This window comes from Sciurus vulgaris (assembly GCF_902686455.1).
Source record: "Sciurus vulgaris genome assembly, chromosome: 6".
Taxonomy (NCBI): Eukaryota; Metazoa; Chordata; class Mammalia; order Rodentia; family Sciuridae; genus Sciurus; species Sciurus vulgaris.
Genome location: NC_136466.1, coordinates 73,715,773 through 73,735,078, shown reverse-complemented (window position 1 = coordinate 73,735,078; position 19,306 = coordinate 73,715,773). Strand labels below are relative to the sequence as shown.

The 19,306-nt window shown below is 41.5% G+C and overlaps 1 protein-coding gene across 8 annotated transcripts in view; it reads right to left on the bottom strand.

Moving 5' to 3' along the window:
• Positions 1 to 11,155, bottom strand: part of FAM13B (family with sequence similarity 13 member B) — a 111,725-nt gene extending 100,570 nt beyond the window's left edge. For 3 of the 8 annotated variants that reach the window (XM_079143502.1, XM_079143507.1, XM_079143508.1), the window contains exon 1: positions 8,922 to 11,152. The gene's annotated coding sequence lies outside the window, so the exon portion shown is untranslated. Of the gene's footprint in view, positions 1 to 8,921 lie in introns of all 8 variants that reach the window. The other 5 variants (XM_079143505.1, XM_079143503.1, XM_079143504.1 and 2 more) reach the window with 5 other exon arrangements.
• Positions 11,156 to 19,306: the final 8,151 nt, after the last annotated feature.

Genomic DNA, 19,306 nt, shown 5'->3' with positions numbered 1-19,306 from the left:
AAGCAATAAGTACTGGCGTGGATGTGGGGAAAAAGGCACACTCATACATTGCTGGTGGAGCCTCTAATTGGTGCAGCCACTCTGGAAAGCAATATGGAGACTCTCAGAAAACTTGGAATGGACCTACCATTTGACCCAGTTATCCCACTCCTCAGTTTATACTCAAAGGACTTAAAATCAGCATACTACAGTGATGCAGCCACATCGTTGTTCACGGCAGCTCAATTTACAATAGTTAGATTGCAGAACCAACCAAGATGCCCTTCAATTGATGAATGGATAAAGACACTGTGGTATATATACACAATGGAATATTATTTGGCCATAAAGAAGAATGAAATTATGGCATTTGTTGGTAAATGGATGAAGTCGGAAAAAAATGCTAAGTGAAATAGGCCAAGCCCAAAAAAACCAAAGGCCAAATGTTTTCTCTGATAAGTGCATGATAATATATAAGGGGGGGCGGTAAAGGAACTTTGGATGGTGTATAGGAAAATGGGGTGGGAGGGGGTGGAGGATAATAGAATGAAACAGACAGTATTACCCTATGTATATGTACGATTACATGAATGGTGTGAATCTACATTGTGTACAACCATAGAAATGAAAAGTTGTACACCATTTGTGTACAAGAATCAAAATGTCTGTATAAATAAATTAATAAAAAAATATACTTATCACTGTCAAAAACAAGATAATCAAAAAATAAAAATTTAAATAATTAAAAATAAAATATAGATTTGCAAAAAAAATTACAAATATACTGAATAAAGACATAAATGAGAAGGAAACAATATTGGTTACACCAAAGATAAGATTTACAAGAAGAGGCATTCCAAGTGATTAAAAACTGAATAAAATATCAAAAATGGCTGTCCAATCTACTTTAATAAATAACCAGACACAAATCGAGGAAGGAAGAAAACTTGGGATGCAGCTCAGCAGCAGAGCTCTTGACTATCAGGCTCCAAGTATGGGGTTCAATCCCCAATACCACAAAAAGATAGTAACGCAACTATCACTTAAAGAATCTCTATAAGCACCTTCACAAGTTATTTCTCATAACTGGAACAATGTTGTGAAGAAGCACTTTTACGAATATGAAAAACAAAAGTATTGTGAACCACAAATCACACATCTAAACTTCAGAATTTGTAAAAAATGGTGATTCCAGAATTTTCCACTGGATCTCTCTGCAAATTTTTCCTTTTTTTTCTTTTTCTTCCCTGAAAATCCTTTTAATCAAAGTTTATATCTTAAGAAACCAGATATTTATAATAAGAACTACAACAAGGGCAAAATTTTATTTACATCTCCACCTAGAAATCATTCACAATCCTTAAAAGCCAAGGACATTGATATTGTAGGATACCTAGATTTGGTCTCCAAGACCAGATGAAGAAAGTTTCCCAAAGACTGACCTCTTGAGATATCTGCCAACAGACATGTAGAGTTCTATCTGGTTCACGTATCACTATGTGGCAGGCAGATATGGGGAAGACAGGAAACCGTGGTAGAAGAATGAGGAATGTTTAATACTCCCCCCCTCCCCAAAACCAGGGATTAAACCTGGGTGCTTTAGCATTGAGTTATATCCCCAGCCCTTTTTATTTTGAGATATGGTCTCTATTAGGTTGCTTAGGGCCGCAACAAATTTCTGAGGCTGGCCTGGAACTTGTAATCCTCTGTCTCAGCCTCCCAGGTGACTGAGATTATAGGCAAGCACCATCACACCTGGCTTAATACTATTCATGAAGGTATGAGGAAAGGTGCAATTCAAAGTCTTGTCATCTTATTTAAAGAGTTAGCTTGCAGGGTTAAAAAAAAAAAAAAAAAAAATTAGCTTGCAATGTGCTAGAGCAAGATGGTTCCCAACAGGTTCCCTTCCTTTACATCCCTTACAGTGTCACTAATCCACTAATTCAGCATGATTTTCTATTTAAATCAAAGAGAGTTTGCTAAATTAGCTTTTCCCACATGTATCAACACAATTACTGACCCTTTAAAAAAAAAAAAAACCTGATTTCCATGCTGATACTCGAGCCTATATAACTCCAACTACTCAGGAGGTCAAGTAAGAGAATTCCAAATTCAAGGCCAGTCCCTGCAATTTAGCAAGGCCCTGTCTCAAAATAAGAAATACAAAGGGCTGGAGATATAATATAGTTCAGTGGTAGAGTAGCCCTGAGTTCAATCCACAACCAAAATGAATTTTTTAAATCCTCATACATCTTCAAAATGTTAGGTTTTTTGAATAAAACGTTTAACTCATGTAAAAAAAAAACAAAAAAAAAAAAACAAAAAAAAACTAACTTTAGAAAGACTTGCCAGAATCATGAAATTCATTTGGAAAAATAAGAGACCCAGAATAGACAAAGTAATCCTTAGCAAGAATTACTAACAAAATTACTAACAAAAACAGCATGGTATTGGCATCAAAATTGATCAATGGTACAAAACAGAAGACACAGAGACAAACCCATATAAATATAGTTATCTCATACTACACAAAGGCACCAAAAACATATATTAGAGAAGAGATAGCCTCTTCAACGAATGGTGCTAGGAAAATTGGAAATCCATATATAACAAAATGATATTAAGCCTCTATCTCTCACTCTGCACAAAAATCAACTCAAAGTAGATCAAAGAATTAGGCACTAGAACAGAGACCCTGTGACTAAAAGAAGAAAAAGTAGACCCAAATCTTCTTCATGTTGACTTAGGACTTGACTTCCTTAACAAGACTCCTAAGGCACAAGAAGCAAAAACAAGATTCAATAAATGGGATAGAATCAAACTAAAAAGCTGCTTCTCAGCAAAGGAAACAAATCAATAAAGTGAAGAGAAAGCCTACAGAATGGGAAAAAATCTTTACCACATGCACCTATAATGGAGCACTAATCTCCAAGATTATAAAGAACTCAAAAAACACCAAAAAACCAAATAACTCAATGAGTTAAGGAACTGAACAGACACTTCACAAAAGAAATAAAGTCAATCAACAAATATATGAAAAAATGTTCATCATTTGCAGCAATTAGAGAAATGCAAATCAAAACTAAGATTTCATCTCACTCCGGTCAGAATGGCAATTATCAAGAATATAACCAACAATGTTGGCAAAGATGTGGGGTTAAGGTACACTCATTCATTGCTGGTGAGACTGCAAATTGGTGCAACCACTATGGAAAGCAGTATGGAGATTCCTAAAAACACTTGGAATGGAGCCACCATTTGACCCAGATAACCCACTCCTCGGTTTATACTTAAAATCAGCATACTACAGTGATACAGCCACATCAATGTTTATAGCAGCTCAACTCACAATAAACTATGGAACCAACAATCTAGGTGCCCTTCAACAGATGAATGCATAAAAAAATGTGGTATATATACACAATAGACTATTACTCAGCCTTAAAGAATGAAATTATGGCTTTTTCAGGTAAATGGATGGAGCTGGAGAATATCATGCTAAGAGAAATAAGCCAATCCCAATGAATTAAGGGCCAAATGTTTTCTCTGATATGCAGATACTAATTCACAGTAAGGGAGCGGAGGTTAGGAAAGAATAAAGATACTTTGGATTAGACAGAGGGGAGTGAAGGGAGGGGAGGGGGTACCGGGGTAGGAAGGATAGAATCAATCAGACATTATTACCCTATGTGCATATATGAATACATGACCATTATAATTCTATATCATGTACAACCAGAAGAATGAGAAGTTATACTTCTTTGACATAGTGTGTGTCAAAATGTATTCTACCATCATGTATAACCAATTAGAACAACAACAACAAAAAGATGTGCCAGGCAGGGTGGCACACGCCTGTAATCCCAGCAACTTGAGAGGATGAGACAGGAGGATCACAAGTTCAAGGCCAGCCTCAGCAACTTACTGAGGCACTAAGCAACTCAGTAAGACCCTGTCTCAAAATAAAAAATAAGAGGCTGGAGCTACAGCTCAGTGGTACACGTGTGGGGCGCTGAGTTCAAACCTCTGCACCACAAAAATAAATAAATAAGGGTACTGTGACCATCCACAACTAAACATTTTTTAAATAATAAATAATAAAAATAAAAAATAAAAAATAAACAGATCTGGGAAAGTTCAGGGTTAAATCCCCAGTACCATAATAATAATAACAACAATGAAAATAATAATTTTTGAAAAGAGCTGGGGATGTAGCTCAGTGTACAGTACCTCTGGGTTCAATTCCCAGGACTGCCAAAAAAAGACTGGCTATACCTACAACTCAACAACTATGAGAACAACCAATTCAAAATTGAGCAAAAATACCTGAATTGACACTTCTCCAAAGAAGTAATTGATATGCACATGACAAAAGAATATGCACATGAAAAGATGTCCACCACTAGCTGTTAGGGAAATGCAAATCAAAAATATAACAACCAAATGCTGGTGGGAACAACTAGGAAAGCTTAAAAGAAAAAAAAAAAAGGATCACAAATTCAAGGCCACCTTGATCAACTTAGCAAGACTCTGTCTCAAAGTAAAAGATACTGGCGATGTAGCACAGTAGTACAAGACCCTGGGTTCAATTTCCAGTACCTGGGGCAGGAGGGGGAGGCTATGTTACAAATGAGATTCAAGTTTACAATCAATAGGATTATAAATAAACCAACTAACAAAGTAAAGCTGTCATGATGTTGGAACCCTTATGCATTGCTGGTGGGGATAAAAAAATGGTCCTGTCACTTTGGAAAACAGTATGATAGTTGAAGGATATGGAACTGACAACCCCCCAAAACAGCATGGCCTGGGAAGAGGGAGGGAGGAAGAAGGCAACACATTGATAACATTGATTCTTTCCCAATACATCCTTTCCCAGTGACAAGACAATACCTGGGAAGAAGGAAGCATCACCCAGTGACAAGACAATCACTGGGAAGTAGATATCCATCAAGCCTAAGAATGACAGTCTCTGGGAAGGAGTCTAAACATTGATCCTTCACCCAAATAAAGCCTTCCCAATGATAATACAACAGACCCTGAAGGGAAAGAGATAAGCACTGAATGCTGAACTCTGGACCCTCCATTCTTGCCCAGTAAAAACAAATTTCAAATTCTTACAACCTGTTTCCTGAATGCCCAAACTGTTATGTTCTATTAAAGTCTTCAATTATTAAGTCATCTCCCAGTGTATGAATTATATAAACTCAGACCTCTCCTGTAATTGGGGGCCATTTTTCTACAAAGAAAGTGAGCTCCTCCTGTATCTGAATGACTCCACTGAGGAATACAGGAAAGCTTGCTGATCCGTTTGAAGTCTGCTTCTGTCCTGGTTATTTGTCCCTTCATAATGGTGCCAAAACCATTTTGGTTATTTTTGCTTACAGTAGTCCCTCAAAATAGTAAATAATATTTAACATAAAAATTATCACATGATCCAGTAATTCCAATTCTGGGTACATAAGGACTGACAGCAAAGACTTGAAAAGTTATCCTTATATCCATATACTGACAGCATAATTGTGAACATTATTCACAATTACCAAAAAGGATAAACCACCCAAATATCCATCAACAGATGAATGGATAAACAAAACATGATATATACATACAATGATTACTCAGCCTTATGAAAAAAGGAAATACTGACACACACTCAAACATGGATGAACCTGTCTACCTGTCTAGGGATGTAGCTCTGTAGCTCTATGGTATAGCATTTGTGTAGCATGTGAAGCCCTGGGTTCAATTTCCAGCAAGGGCAGGCGGCTATGGATGAACCTGAGCTGGGACTGTACCTCAGTGACAGACTACATGCATACCATGCCCATGATTTAAAAAAAAAAAAAAAAAAAGTGGATGAACCTTAAAAGCATTATGCTAAGAGCCTAGGTGCAGCAGTACATGCCTCTAATTCCCCAGGGACCTGGGAGGCTGAGGTAGGAGGATCACAGGTTCAAGGACAGCCCTGGCAATTAAGGGAGACCGTGTCTGAAAGTAAATATTTTAAAAAGGATTGGATCCAGAGACAGATGCCCAAACCTGTAATCCCAGAAACTCGGGAGGGTAAGGAAAGAGGATCCCAAGTTTGAGGTCAGCCTTAGCAACTACTTAGCAAGACCCTATCTCAACAAAAGAGGGCTAGGGATGGGGCCCAGTGATTAAGCACCCCCAGGTTCAATTCCCAGTCAAAAAAAAAAAAAAAAAAAAAAGAGCCAAACACAAAGGGATAAATGTCATACAATCTCTCCTTATGTGGAACCTAGACTAGACAAATTCACAAAGAAAGAACATAGAATAGAAGCTACCAGTGGTAACATTTTGAGGAAAAGAGGAGGTACTGTCTAATGGGTACAGAAATTTCTGTGTGAAAAAGTTATGGAGCTGGACACAGTGGCACACGACTATAATCCCAGTGACCTGGGAGGCTAAGGCAGCAACTTGGTGAGACCCTGTCTCAAAAACCAAAAAAAAAAAAAAAAAAATTTTTTTAAGGATTGGGGATGTAGCGCAGTGATAAAGTGCCTCTGGATTCAATCTCCAGTACTCAAAAAAAAAAAAAAGGTTCTGGAAATAGCGGTGATGGTTATACCACACTGTTTTGTACTTAATGCCACTGAATTACACATTGAAAAATGGTTACAAGTGCGGTATAACAGATCTATAATCCCAGATATCTGGGAGGCTAAAGAAGAAGGATCACAAGTTTGGGCCAGCCAAAATAATTTAGCAAGACACTGTCTCCAAGTAAAAATGGTTACAGTTGTAGCTCAGTGGTAGCAAGCCTGCTACCATGAGAGAGGCCCTGAGTTCAATCCCAGGTACTGAGGAGGGGAAGAATTAAAATGGTAAATTCTATTGTATGGTGTGTTTTATCACAATAAATGGTTCACAATAATGGTAAAATGGTAAAGTTTTAGGCTATGCATATTTTACCACAATTCTTTAAAAAATTAGTTGGGAGACTAGGGGTGTCATTCAGTGGTAGAGGGTTTGCCTAATATATGCAAGGCCCTGGGGTTCCATTCCCAGCAACACATTTTTTAAAAATTAATTTTTTTTTTCAGTACTGGGGATTGAAACCAGAGACTCTCTACCACTGATCCACAGCCCAAACCCTAAAATTTAGACTGACACAATAGCACAGGTCAGTAAGCCCAACAATTCAGGAGGCTGAAGCAGAAGATCCCAAGGTGAAGGACAGCCTATCTCAAAATTTGTGCTGAGGGTGTGGCTCCAGTGGTACAGTACCCAGTACTGCAAAAGAAAAAAATCTTAGTCACTTATAAGGTAATTTACACAAAAGAGCCCCCAACTTGGAAATTGGTATACATTGGGGTAGCCAAGCACAGATGGATCAAGGTTATTTGCACATAATAATAAAGTAGTTGTTGCCAGGCATGGGGGTGCATGCCTGCAATCCCAGTGGCTAGAGAGGCTGAAGCAAGAGGATCACAAGTTCAAAGTCAGCCTCAGCAATTTTAGTCAGGCCCTGAGCAACTTAGCAAGACCCTGTCTTAAAATAAAAAATTTTAAAAAGGGCTCGGATGTAGCTCAATGATTAAGCACCCTTGGGTTTCATCCCTGGTACCAAAAAAAAAAAAAAAAAAAAAAGGTAGTCTTTTTATTGGTAGAGAAACACAAGTCATTATATTCATTTCAGCCATTTTCTCTCAAAAGGACATTCTAATAAAACCACAATGTAATAGTCACTGCACCCTATGAAAAATTTTATGCCACTATGCTATGCCCTTCTACATCTTCCAAGGACTTAAGCTGTGTCACACAGATGCCTAATTGGGACGACATTAAACTGGAGAAATTACCACCCTAACATTAAAAAACGCACAGATTAAGAAAGTAAAGGGCACCTAATGGATATACAAAAGAATGACCTTTCAGTTCCATTCAACAAGTATTTACCATGTACAGAGTACCTTGAGACCCAGGCAAACAAGTATTTCAAGATTACAAAAAGACATGAAGATATAAATTCACATGAATGAATCCCGCCGCCGAAAGTCAAGTAATTCAAAATTATCTTTTAATGCCTACTTCTATAAACAAACACACCCCAGTTATTTAATGTTAACAGACTGCATTACAGTGGTTCTGGTTGCCATTTTTTAGCTTAGATCCTTGAAAGTATGGTAAATGTCCAACTTTTTTCACTGATGAGACGATGTAATGGGGAACCGAATAAAATTATGCAACCATTTTTATAAAAGTCAGTTTGGTTTTAATAGATTACAAAAAAAACATGTTTAACAATTTCCTAATGGACAAGTGTGCCAACCGATTCAATTTCCTACAAACCTTATCTAGGAAATCAGGCGCCCCATCTGAAACGTAATGCCCTACTACAAAGGGCCCTCTCTGGCCTGGTTTCTGCAGACGGCATTCTACACGAAGCCCAGTGCACCAACAGACCAATTTTGGCTATATTCTCTGGGCGATTTAAGGAAGTCAACAACCACTAGTCTCACGTGACCTCTAAAAGGGGCGCAGCTGAGCCCGGAATAAACCACACTAATTTTTTTTTCCTGCATCAACCTCACATTGCCCAGCATGAAAGAAGTGGGCGCGGAGGTAGTGCAGGCCTAAGGGGAGGGGAAGGTAGCAAACAAACATGGGGCGTTGTGTCTTCTACTTGGAGGACCTAGGAGATGAGGGGCGCACACGTTCACGCGCACTGCAACGGCTGAAAATCGAAGGCTGCCACACCCCCCGACAACCCCACCTTCTTCTTTCTCCACCAGAACGGGGGTCCTCTCTACCGAATGCCCACCAGAATGGGCATTGCCCAGGTCCGGTACACCAAAACGCAACACAGTGGAGCCCGCGCGGGTGGGACTCGGCGCTGGGGGGCGGCAAAGAGAGGAGGGCCGCAACGAGGGGCGACCCGCGCATGCGCAGATCCCAGTACCCGCCCGTTTACTTACCGTTGGAACCGCGAAGCCCCGTTTCCCGGCCGCGGCCGCTTCTCCAGGACCCGCGGCGATAGCAAGAGAGCGAGAACTGAGGCCCCAAGTGGCTCCGCGGTCGGCAAGCCTCTTCCTGAGGCGGCCGCTGGGGGGAAGCTGAAGCGACGGCTGTGGCACGGGGCCAGCACGGTAGCGACCCCCGGATTTCCCCGGCGGTGGCAGCGGCGGAGACGCGGAAGGAGGGGCAGGAGCGGCGACCGAGGCAGCGGCTGAGGCGCAGAGCCTCCCAAACGGCGAGCGAGAGGAGAGCGCAGGGCGGGGACCTGGCCGGACGTGACGTGCGTGGGAGGGGGCGGGGCGAGTGCGCCGCCAGGGCGGTGATGTGTCCCACGCCCCCTGGCCGTGGCGCTGCACTCCGCCGGCTTGTGGACTCAGTTGTTTCCCAGTTGCTTCCAGCCCCCAAATGAATTCTTGAGTTAGGGTGTGAGAAGCCAAGCGCGTGCCTGACCGAGGGAAGGAAAAAGGAAACTGGAAAAGGGACGTACGGGGATAAAGGGGAAATCCGGAAGTCTGAGGGCGCTGCTGGTCTCTGCCGAGGGAGCCGTGCCCCCTCAGAAGGCCACAAAAGCTTGAGGACCTTGATGAGGAGTACGGAGACCTTAACAGGAAGCTGCCCAGCAGGCCTGAGTGGTAACTCACGTCCCATTCCCAGCTGTGTGGGTTAAATGGGGACTACTGGTCTGCACCTGCGCCTTGCTCGCCTCCCCCCGCCCTGTTCACCGAAAGACCTGACCTAGACTCCGGAGAGATCATAGAGCTCTGTTGCCGAGAGGGTTCGGGAATGTGGAAGTCGCTATGCGGCTTGCTTACAGGGAACTTCCTATACTAAACTGGAGCTTCAGCAGCAGAACTGAAAAGGAGCAGAAAGAATGAAGAGTTCTCTGAGTCTAGGAGTCTGTCCTTGCTTACGTAGCCACCCAGACCAACCCTGCGGCTCCTTCAGGCTCACAACCATATGAATAGTCAATCAGCCAATCTCTGCTTTGCTTTGCTTTGAGATCTTCCATTGAGAAAAACGCAGTGTTCAGCCTTTGGACTCCTTGAGGGCGAGTAGATCCACACTTACACAAAAAACTCTGGCGGGGGTCTGTAAAAATATGAACTACCACAATTCGGTGGTCCCCTACCTGCCTGAGCTGCAAGTCAGTAACCTGGAAAATGTAAAACAAGAACCCTCACAGAACTCGGGAAAAGATTTATAAAAATAAAAATTCACCCTATGAGATGATCTGTAAATGGGTTACAGAGACCAGGGTGGCTCACAAATTTCATCAGAGAGACTAAAATAAATCATCTGTAACCTAATTGTCACATGCCCAATTGATGCTGTCATAACTGAAGGGTGGGGTCCACAAAGAGTCTAGAACCAGCAGAATCTGAATAAGAATGTGTTGTGAGGCTCCCACTCTGTCCGGGAGAGAGGTAACTGGTTCTAATGACTAAGACCAAATATCTATTTCCAGGGCAATTAAAAATCTTAATTCAGGAATGGGGATATAGTTCAGTGGTAGAGCACTTACCTACCATGGGCAGGGCCCTGGGTTTGATTCTCAGCACCAGGGAGGCAGGAAGAAAGAAAGATTTTGTGTGTGTATGATATATGCACATATATCACATATATATGTGTGTGAGTGTATATGTATATGCATACATATATATATAAATTCTGATTCAGTCACTCCTTCAACAGATAGTGCTTATTGTGTTCTGGCCTCTTAAGGTAATATCAGCAAATAAGATCTCTGCCTTCATGAAATTTATATCCTAGCAAATTTAAATTCACTTTATTCTTTATGAACATACAAAGATCCACTCTCTGATTCCAAACTTCAACAAGTAGCCTTTTCATCACTCAGAAGTTCTCTTAAGTAAATCAAGACACCCAATAAGAAGTGATTGTCCAAGGCACATGACCAGGACTAATTGTACTGTCTCTATAGCCTTTGTCAATTAATAAATTCACAGCATTGATTTCTAAATTAGCTTATGTTTACTGGGTTGAATTATGAAGTTGTTTTATCCAAATGAATTTCTCAGAGCCTGATTAAACTTGCGTGAAGTGAAATGTAAGTTTTTTTTAATCTGCTATACTGAAGACAAAAGCCTGGTTTCATTGCAGCCCTATCAAGTTGTAGTCTGTGCATTTGGCCTTGTATCTTTCTCTAAACGTCTAAAATAGAAGCTTTACTCTGTGCTTGGAGAATAGGGGCAATATTATTGCTTCAAAATATTAATTATAAGGACTGGGGATGTGGCTCAGTGGTACAGTGCTTGCCTAGCATGCCCAAGGTCCTGGGTTCAATCCCTAGCACAAAAAAATAAAAATAAAAATAAAAATTATGAGTGAATCCTTAGAATCAAAACCCTCCTAATCATTCTTCACTTAAGCAACACAGGCCCCTTGTTGACATAACTATTAAAGTTTATAACATACTTTGTATGAAACCCAAGATGTAAGCTCCCAGAGGGCAAAGATGTCCTTGCATTTATGTACCTTAAGCCTGAGAGTATGGATTCTCAGAAAACAAATGAATTGATTCAATGTTCATTTTCCCCCTCCAAAATGCAAGTATATGTTCTTGTAAGATAGATTTTGTAGATCTACTTGATGATATGGAACCAATATGTTCAATATTATAGGGCTCAATTTTTTTAATTAAAAAAAAAAAAACTTTAATCTTTGGCCATCCCTTTAAACTCATACCAGTGGGAATAGATCTTTCATGCACCTAACTGATAACTCAGGTAGATTCCATGTGTTCTAGGGTCTCCCCTAAAATAGATGGTCACCAGGCACCATGGAGCAAGTTCCCAGCAGCTCAGAAGGCTGAGACAGGAGGATTGTGAGTTCAAAGCGCTCAGCAACTTGGCGAGGCCTAAACAACTCACTGAGACCTGTCTCTAAATAATATATATATATATATATATATATATATTTTTTTTTTTTTTTTTTTTAAAGGGCTGGGGATATGCCTCAGTAGTTAAATGCCCCTGGGTTCAATCCCCAGTACAAAAAAAAAAAAAAGTTCTATGGTCATTGAGTCACAAAGAGTGAAACCTTTCCCTCTTCTCCAGATGGGGACAGCTGGCTCACTGCTTGCTCTAGAGAGGGGAACTTAGTCTTCTCTAACTCTGCCTAGTCTTTCTCCTTCTGTCCCAGCTTACTAACACAAGCCAAAGGGAAGGGGAGAGAGGAAAGGAAAGAAGAACAGGAAAGTTCTTAACTTTTACCCCCAGCTGATGGCTTAACACTTTTTGATGTTTAAAACTGACTTTTTCTTTTTTACTTTTTTCTTTTGGTATTGGGGATTGAACCAAGGGCCATTTTACTGCTAAGCTTTGTTATCAGCCATTTTTATTTTTTATTTTGGGATGGAGTTTCACTAAGTTGATTAGGGCCTCATGAAGTTACTGAGGCTAATCTTGAACTTGCTATCCTCCTGCCTCAGCCTGCGGAGTCGCTGAGATTACATGCATGCATCACCACACCCAGCTAAAACTGATTTTTTTTTCTTATGTATAGTTTCATGGTTACTCAGATATCAGCACCATCCCCCTTCTCTGGTGGTTTCTCACCTATAATTCCCTTGATATAGACAAAAGCATGCTATTCCAGCAGTTTTGACTTCTCCTTTCAGCCCCAAAGAATCTGGTAGCCCACCTCCAAACACTTGTGCGTTAAAGCCTATTCATTTCTGTAAGAGCCCTATCACGTAGAGTCTAGGGTAAATCTCACTCTGGTCCATTTGTAAGAGATTCTGGGGCCACCCCTTTTTGTTGTACAAAACTGAGCTCTCCATACCCTAGGGGAGTGCCTTTCATATTCCTCTTTATAGATTTATATATGTATTTATTTTAACAGTTTCCCAGCTGGTGTCAGTAAATTGTTTTATTCAAATTGATATGACTTTTTCAGTAGATCGAAGTAAAAAAAAGTGACTGGAAGAAGAGCTTTTTTTTCTGATGGTGCTGTTAGGCTAGTGGCAACTCTTTTTTTTTTTTTTTTTTTTTTTTTTTGGTACTGAGAATTGAACCCAGGGGTGCTTAACCTCTGAGCCACATTCCTAGCCCCCCCGCCACTTTTTAATATGTTTTTAGTTGTAGATGGGCACAATACCTTTATTTTTTTTTTTTTTAATGTGCTGCTGAGGATCAAACCCAGCGCCTTACACATGCTAGGCAAAGTGCTCTACCACTGAGCTATAACTCCAGCCCATCTCAGCCTTTTTTTATATTTTATTTAGAGACAGGGTCTCGCTGAGTTGCTTAGGGCCTCAATATATTGCTGAGGCTTTGAACTCCTGATCCTCCTGCCTCAACCTCCCAAACCACTGGGTAATAGCAACTCTTTATGGCCCACGCCTGGTACATAGGAAGCTCACTTGAATCGCCTCCCCCAACTATGCTGGGGATCAAACCCAGAGGTTCTCTACCACTGAGCTACATCCCCAGCCCTTTTTCATTTTATTTATTTTGAGACAGGTCTCACTGAGACGTCCAGGCTGGCTTTGAAATAGTGATCCTCTCACCTCAGCCTCCTCTGAGTAGATGAGATTACAGGTGTGTGCACCACCATGCCCAGCTCCTCAATAATTCATATTTGACCTTTTATAACTGACTGTATTTAGAGTTATCTTCCTGCTTTTCTCAAAATCCTCTAGTTTCAAGGGAGAATCCATTTCAGAAATCATTTTGGTAAGTCTTTTTTTTTTTTTTTTTTTTTTTTAGGGGAAGTAGGTTGTGGGTTTTTTGTTTGTTTCTAATATCTTGGTGCTTCAGTGCAAACAGTAGTTCTCAACAAGATGATTTTGGGAACAATGTCTGGAGATATATATCATGGAGACTTACAAAACCCTCAGGGAAAAACGGAGCACAGCTCTGACCTGTCACAATCTCCCTTATCTGCCAAAATTCCTCTGCACATTGAAAGTAAGCCCATCAAAAGTAACTGACCAACTCCTCCCATGACTCGCCCTGCTAAACCCTATAAAATTCAGACCCTTGTAGCCCATCACCATTTTCCCTCTTGAAAATATGCCCCTCTGCTGCTTAATAAAGCATCACTGATCTATCGAGGTCTGTCTCCCTTTTTCTTTTTGTACTCTCTTTTATTTGCTTCCATTTGGTGCCAAAACCCAGGACAGGGTTTGGGGCTCTCTACCCGTTCCTGTCCTAATGAACCTCTACTGTCTTCTCTCCTCTCATCTCCCTTCCATTTCTTTCCTTCTTTCCTCCTGATAGAAGGAGGCCCTTCACACTCTTTGAGTCCACTATTGCTCAATGACAGCCAGTTCACGACCCAATCCTGAGCTACATTTTTGCTGCCTTACTGCCATGTGGATGGAACAAGGACCTGAACTGGATCCTTTATTGGTGTTGGAGGCATCCTCCTTCTAACCCTATCCTATCCAAATTCTTCCTTTTCTTATGTATTCAGACCTCCAGCTCAGAGGTCACTTTCTGCCATTTTGTTCCCACAGGCAACACCGGCCTTCTCATTCTTCAGAGAAGTAAGATCCCTTCTGGTCTCTCATAGAGCTGCCCTTTCTAAGACCCTCGCCTTTTGGCTCATTCAGATCCACCATTGGGATTACAGGAGGGGACACCCTTTTATTCTCTGGTAGAACTCTGTCTGATGATGGAAAACATCAAGGGACACTTTGATCTCAACCATCACCCCATTCAAACCTCTCCAACATGGGGGCTACTCTCCCTTAGGTTGTCTCATTAAAAATGTCAAAATCCTCCATCTCCAATCTGGCCTCAAAAGCAAATGCCTTATTAGGCTAAGTACCCAGATCTGGCTGCAATCTAAATTAGACAACCTAAATCAATGGCCCAAATTTGGAATTAGGGACCTTTGACCCAAAAATCCTCTAAGACATAGACAATTTCCTTCAATGGAATGGCAAATGGCCTGAGGTTCCTTACCTTCAAGCTTTCTTTTACCTTCACAAGGCCCTCATTATAACAACTTTGCTCTGCTCTACAATTAATCCTTCCTGACTCCCCACTCCATAAGCCCCTTAGATCGGGTCCTAACCCCCAGCCCTCTTCTCATTTACTGCCCCTGAAATAGCAGGTAAACTCCCACCAAAAGTAAGTAAAGTTCGAGGCTACAAAGGAAAGTTTCATAGACAGGAGTGCCTGATAACTATCAAAAGAGACTGTTAGAGTCACAAACTCTTTTCTGAGTCAGTTTGAGACCTACAAATCTTCTTAACCTCCTACATAGATAGGCTTGATCTGTTTCTGTGTTTACTAGTATGATTATCTAGCCTCAACATTTATCCCTCATATTGGTCTAAAAGATGTAATGCGGCACATAAAAGTCCTAACTAAATTTTACTAAGAAAACCCTGGAGAGGGGGTTTTCAAGGTGGCAGACCAGAGGGTGGCTGCATTTCATGTTGTTCCAGGACTCAGGATTCAAAAGAGGAGATATTGAGAGTCTTGGGACCAACTCAAAGCAGCCAGGGGAGTCTCTCCCGTTGGGGAGGTGTCCCGGATGGGGCGGTAGTCCCAGAACGCAGGGAACTTTGTGAAGTAGAGCTGCCGGCGAGACACCCCTCTCCCCGCTGGAGCAGTGAACTTGGACAACTGGGAGCATCGGAGAGGAGGCCCCTCAGCACAGTACTTGGACTCGGAGCAACCACTGGGGCTCTGGGCAGCGGCCCAGAGGAGTAGCTGTGGGGCGAGCTGTTTGGACTCAGAGCAACCGCTCCTGAACACTGGGGCCTGCCCTGAGGAGGAGGAGGAGCAGGAGCAAGGCGGGTCACTTGGACTCAGAGTGACTACACCAGAGCTATAGGCGGTGGCCAGAGGAGGAACTGTGTGGTGAGCTGTTTGGACTCAGAGAGACCACTTCTGAACACCGGGGGGCTGCTCGGAGGAGGAGGAGGAGGAGCGCGGCAGGTCTCTTAGACTCACAGTGACTTCATCAGAGCTCTAGGCGGCTGCTCAGAGGAGGAGGCGAGTGGTGAGTTGTTTGTACTCAAAGCGACTGCTCCTGAACACTGGGGGGCTGCCGGAAGGAGGAGCGCGGTGGGTTGCTTGGTCTCGGAGTAGCCACACCAGAGCTCCAGGCAGCTGCCGGAAGGAGGTGTGTAGCGGGTCACGTAGACTCAGAGCGACTGCTCCTGAACACCGGGGGGCTGCCCGGAAGAGGAGGAGGAAGGGGGCAAGTCACTTGGACTCGGAGTGACTGCCGAGGGCTATGGGCAGTTAGCGGGAGGAGGAGGCACGCAGTGAGTTGCTTGGACTCCTAGTGACCACACCGGAACAACAGGCAGGTGTCTGGAGGAAGAGGCGTGCGGCAGGTCACTGGGACTCGGAGCGATTGTATGGGGCTCCAGGTGGCTGCTCAGAGGAGGGGCCGTATAGCCAGGCAATTAGGTGCAGAGCAGGGTCCCAGGACCTAGGAGGTTTCTTGGTGGAAGAGCTGCACAGAAACAAGCTGAGGGGAGGAGCAAAGGTTCCAGGACTGTGGGCAGATTCTCTGAGGAGAGGCAGCTTAAGGAGACTCGTCTACGAAGGGTGAGGCTCCCAGGCCCAGGAGGTAGGTCCGGGCCCCTGGGAACATTGCAGAGGAAGGAAGCCCAGCCCAGGTGGTAGCTGGAGATTGAGGGAAACCTCTAGGAGGAGAACTGACCAGCGAGACCTCACCACCACATGAGTTTTCCCTGCCGGGTGAGGTTTCCCCACAAGGACGGAAAAACCAGAGACACAGGCCCAAACAGGCCTTGCCTCAGCCCTCAGCCTAGTTCCCCTTTGGATGACCATTGGTCAACAAGTGGAGGCACCTCTGCCCACTAGCAGGGAATATACACCACCTGAAGACCACCACTCCTAGAGAGGCAGCTTCCTTGTGGAGCATCGCACTATCGACTTCCTCCAAGACTTCAGCCTACTGAAGGCTAAGAGGGGATATACTAGAAATCTTCAGGGACATTATAAGTCAATAGAGGAAATCTGCAATATCTCAGCGTTCCACTGATACCTGAACAATATGAGAAAACAAGGGAAGAAAATGCCCCAAACAAATCTAGATGTTACATCAATAAAACCCAATGACAGCATGGCAGAAGAAATGACAGAAAAGGAGATCAGAATGTACATAACTAAAATGATCAGGGAAGCAAACTATGAGATGAAAGCAAATGCAGGCACTGAATGATGAGATGAAAGAGCAAATGCAGGCATTGAATGATCGCACCAATCGACAGTTAAAACAGCAAATACGGGAAGCAAAAGATCATTTCAGTAAAGACTTAGAGATATTGACAAAAAACCAAACAGAAATCCTTGAAATGAAGGAAACAATAAACCAAATTAAGAACTCCATAGAGAGCATAACCAATAGGATACAACACCTAGAAGACAGAACCTCAGATATTGAAGACAAAATATTTAACCTTGAAAACAAAGTTGAACAAACAGAGAAGATGATAAGAAATCATGAACAGAATCTGCAAGAACTATGGGATATCATGAAAAGGCCAAACTTAAGAATTATTGGGATTGAGGAAGGCTTAGAGAAACAAACCAAAGGAATGAACAATCTATTCAATGAAATAATATCAGAAAATTTCCCAAATCTGAAGAATGAAATGGAAAATCAAGTTCAAGAGGTTTATAGGACTCCAAATATACAAAATTACAACAGACCCACACCAAGGCACATTATAATGAAAATACCTAACATACAAAATAAAGACAGAATTTTAAAGGCTGTGAGAGAAAAGAACCAAATTACATTCAGGGGGAAACCAATACGGATATCAGCAGATTTTTCAATCCAGATCCTAAAAGCTAGAAGGGCCTGGAACAACATTTTTCAAGCCCTGAAAGAAAATGGATGCCAACCAAGAATCTGATACCCAGCAAAACTTACCTTCAAATTTGACGATGAAATAAAATCCTTCCAGGATAAACAAAAGCTAAAAGAATTTACAAAAAGAAAGCCAGCATTACAGAACATTCTCAGCAAAATATTCCATGAGGCAGAGATGAAAAACAAAGAAGCAAATCAGCAAAGGGAGGAATTATCCTAAAGGAATTATCAAATAAAGGAGGAACCAAGTCATGTCAAATAAATAAATAAATAAATTAAATAAATAAAATGAACCAAATGACCGGGAAACCAAATCATATCCAATAATAACCCTGAATGTTATTATTGAATTCATCAATCAAAAGACATAGACTGGCAGATTGGATTAAAAAGAAAGATCCAACAATATGTTGCCTACAAGAGACTCACCTCATAGAAAAAGATACCCATAGACTAAAGGTGAAAGGATGGGGAAAAACATACCATGCACATGGACTCAGCAAAAAAGCTGGAGTATCCATCCTCATTTCAGATAATGTGGACTTCAAGCCAAAGTTAGTCAGAAGGGATAAAGAAGGACATTTCATACTGCTTAAGGGAAGCATAAATCAGCAAGATATAACAATCATAAACATCTATGCCCCAAACAGTGGCTCATCCATGTATGTCAAACAAATCCTTCTCAATTTCAGAAACCAAATAGACCATAACACAATAATACTAGGTGATTTTAACACGCCTCTCTCACCACTGGACAGATCTTCCAAACAAAAATTGAACAAAGAAACCATAGAACTCAATAACACAATCAATAATTTAGACTTAACCAACATTTATAGAGTATACCATCCAACCAAGAGCGAATACACTTTCTTCTCAGCAGCACATGGATCCTTCTCTAAAATAGACCATATATTATGCCACAAAGCTAATGTAAGCAAATACAAGAAGATAGAGACATTACCTTGTATTCTATCAGATCATAATGGATTGAAGTTAGAAATAAATGAAAGAGTAAAAAACAGAAACTACTCCAACACCTGGAGATTAAACAATATGCTATTATATGATGAATGGATAACAGAAGATATTAGGAAGGAAATTAAAAAATTCTTAGAGGTAAATGAGAACAAAGAAACATCATATCAAAATCTCTGGGACACTATGAAAGCAGTACTTAGAGGGAAATTTATTTCATGGAGCACATTTAATAAAAGAAGTAAAACTCAACAAATAAACAACCTAACACTACAGCTCAAAGTCCTAGAAAAAGAAGAACAGACCAGCACCAAAAGTAGTAGAAGACAGGAAATAGTTAAACTCAGAGCTGAAATCAACGAAATTGAAACAAAAGAAACAATACAAAAAATTGACAAATAGTTGGTTGTTCAAAAAAAAAAAAAAACAAACAAAATTGATAAACCTTTAGCCACACTAACAAAGAGAAGACGAGAGAAAACCCAAATCACTAAAATTCAGAATGAACAAGGAAATATCACAACAGACAGGA